Source organism: Macrobrachium nipponense, chromosome 33, assembly GCF_015104395.2.
Source record: "Macrobrachium nipponense isolate FS-2020 chromosome 33, ASM1510439v2, whole genome shotgun sequence".
Taxonomy (NCBI): domain Eukaryota; kingdom Metazoa; phylum Arthropoda; class Malacostraca; order Decapoda; family Palaemonidae; genus Macrobrachium; species Macrobrachium nipponense.
The window spans coordinates 10,012,660-10,015,890 of NC_087219.1; the positions used below are offsets into that span (position 1 = coordinate 10,012,660).

At 38.5% G+C, this 3,231-nt stretch overlaps 1 long non-coding RNA gene across 2 annotated transcripts in view; it reads right to left on the reverse strand.

The window, feature by feature from the left end:
- The window catches only part of LOC135202674 (uncharacterized), an 11,813-nt gene extending 9,331 nt beyond the window's left edge, over positions 1-2,482 (reverse strand). For both annotated transcript variants that reach the window (XR_010311782.1, XR_010311781.1), the window contains exons 1-3: positions 2,361-2,482; positions 758-853; positions 467-539 (exon numbers count right to left, since the gene is read on the reverse strand). This is a non-coding gene — a long non-coding RNA (uncharacterized LOC135202674). The remainder of the gene's footprint in view (positions 1-466; positions 540-757; positions 854-2,360) is intronic.
- Between the last annotated feature and the right edge of the window lie 749 nt (positions 2,483-3,231).

The window sequence follows — 3,231 nt, forward strand, 5'->3', positions numbered from 1 at the left end:
AAAGTCCTAGGTGCAGGGTTGTATGTTTGGTAGCTTAAAATACTCTTACATTACCAACAAAGGAAACGAAAGTCTTAAGTAGTCTGTTTTGACACAGCTCACTTACTTAGGGGATATTTTTTGTGAGTAGCAGAAGTCATATTGATAAAATCTGACTCGTGAAAATACTAAGACGCGAAATAAAGTGCAGTCATGGAGCCAATCATAAATCTGCAACACTTCTAAAATCGCAAAGCAACACGTACTGTCACTACTGTTAACTTTGCGGGCTCGTAACCTCAGATTAACAAATACATTTATTTTCTCACGTTCTCAGGTAGCACTCAACCTAATATAAATGCTTTTATTTAGGCCTAACCAAAGTGGCTCAAGGCCTTAGACCTTTAAAAGCTCTTTAGAATTACCTTTATTTTTCTAAACCGTCCACAATTTTATTCAACAGTTTTATATTTCTATGGAGTCTCACCTTAATTTTTTGTCAAGGAACCTGCTCGTCCATGGTGCAGTAAAAAAGTGTCATTTCTAATTCAGGCCTCGATCTGAAATGACAAGGTGTTTAGAAGAAAAAAACAAAAAAAATTCCTATTGTGCCCAAATACTGGCTGCATAAAGTTTAAAAATTTATGCAAAACAGCTTACTATCTTTAATCTGAGTTGATGTTGCACATTGCTCAAGATAATCCTACACAGAAAAATAAAAGGAAGGTTTCGAATGGGGTAAAACATTACCACTTAGTTTCGTTATAGAAGGCCTTACCTGTACAAATGTGGATCACGGGTACAAAAGGCTCTGCCAACTGAAGTGTAGGAGCCTTCAGGTACTCATACCGTTTCGTTCTCCTGGCTGGGCAGCCTAGAAGAATAAAAGTTTAATTAGACCCTACAAACGTCGTCAGCTCTGGGCATTACCCTCTATAAGTCACGGGAATCCAAGTGTTTACCAGTTTAGCTATTGAGCAAAGTCTTCCTTATACGTAAGCTGGGCTGATCTCGGTAATAACTCAGCGACGGGCATTTCTTTGGAAATTACAATTTCCTATAGTAATTCGGTTGCTTAAGAATTTACCATTATTTTGGGGGGTTAGACTGTAATTAACCCCCAGGGGCCGGTACTAAACATGGCGAAACATTTGACGCCCCAAAACCCCCAATCCCTATTGGCTGTCGTATTTGCGGACTATTATTCCTTGCATTCCTTGAGGAGTTATTGCCTAGAATACCCATAAGCAGAGTTGAGAGGTAGGTTAATATACAATCAAAGGCCACAATCACTGTCAATCATATCACCTTTATTTTTGGAGAAAAACTCATTTTAAGCGTATAGCCCAACTAGTGCGTCTTTCTAAAATGGTAATTCTAGGGCTAGTAGGCAATAAGTCCTCACAGACTGCAAGGAACGTTCCCGCGAGTACGTCAGCCACTAGGGATTTGGGCGTCGAATGTATTTTGCCGTGTTTAGTACTAGTCCCCTTTGGGGTTAATTACAGTCGGCCCCCCAAAAATAACGGCAAATACTCAATAAGCAACCCAAATACTATAGGAAATTGTAATTTTCAAAGTAATTCCCGAGCGGAATTATTACTTAGAATTTTAACATGAGTTGACCCTAGACTTCGACAAAGGTGGATACGTACCGGGTTTATACAGTTTACCTATGATCACGGTTGTCCCTCTTATGCAAACAGCATGGTATAAATTATTCAGTTACGAATTCGTGATATGCATTCTGCAATTATTTAGCTGCTGATCACAAATGTTACCCAAATGGAGAAACAGGCCGTTAATCCTTATCATTCACGAATTTTTAGAAATTAGTTTTCACATTAAATTCTTTGAATAACTTAAATTTTAAATTAAACTCGTTGCACTTTCCAGTTTCTGATTTACAGCTCAATAAACCGAGATTATTGGCTCGTTAATGCATTATCAGATTGATAAAAAGGCCTGCAAGTTATCGTCTTTGCTAGAGTTCAGAGGTTCACATCAGGCCTTCTTGTAAATTTATCTACGAAGCTGTCATTATGCCAGCACGGACTCTTGCTCCTAAATCGACCTGCAGGATTAGGCCCCTTACACTCTTCAGAACCTAACCTAGATTACAATACGACTCTGAATCAAAACTACGTTCTATTTCACAGATATCTTGAATGTAAATAATCAAGAAGCGTACCATGGCTTTTCAGCTTTGAAGGACTTTCCAAACTACAAATAATTTTCGAATATTTACAAGTCTAAATTCCCTGATGACAGTACTCATTTCCTATCGTATGGCCATTGAATATCTAATGGTTATTCAAACCTCATTGCTTGCAAAGCCAAGAATAGCCCCCAAAACACGCAATAAAATGTCTTGTGCTTACCGAAGTATTGTCTTCCTTCGTTAGCACTTTTTTTTTTTTATAACACTCCCACCCTGCTTCGTGTTTAGAACTACACTGACTAAGTCTGAGTCCTCCAGGCTCCAAAGCAAGCAGAGGAATAGCTCTGACCAATGAGAGGCCTAGGCCTTACCCAACGTTTCTATATCCCTCTTTCACTGGCTGGAAGTTTTGGGTTTTAGCAAAAGCGTCTTCTTAAACGATTCCCCATTGGCTGGTGGAGAAACCTACTTGAAGACGATGTATCTGTGCAAGTGTTTACATAATAATAATATGGAATGTTAGTCCATATATATAAAAGATTGCTTGCAGGAATGTGATCAGACTAGAGACGCTAAAGATGACGTATACAATAAGTATGTAGGCTAAGATAACATGCCGTCATCTGTAGTCATTCAATTGTTTATAAACATTAGTCCAAGCTCCCTGCTTGAGACAACTACCCCGACCTATAATTCAAACGGCCTACGTGATCTGTAGCGTGTCTCATTTTGATTGTGTGTTCGTATGTAACTATGTCATCTGATAGTATGTTCATATGTTCGAGCTACTATCTGCTTCCTTCATAACTTGTAACAGAGATGTAGAACAGGCAGAACAGAGTTAGCTATCGTCATTGGAAGACCTGTACCTCTTTACCTAAGCTTTATCATGTAGAGGAATAGGATTAGCCATCATCATTGGCAGAAGCGATCAAGCTATCGTTATTAGAAGACTTGTACAATCATATCTGATCTTCAGCATGTAAAACTTCAGAAGAATACATATATTTTTATATTTCGTGTTTTCTACAAGAACCTCCTCACCATGAGTTTAACACATCGTCGTAATAACTAACAAGATAATACCGACT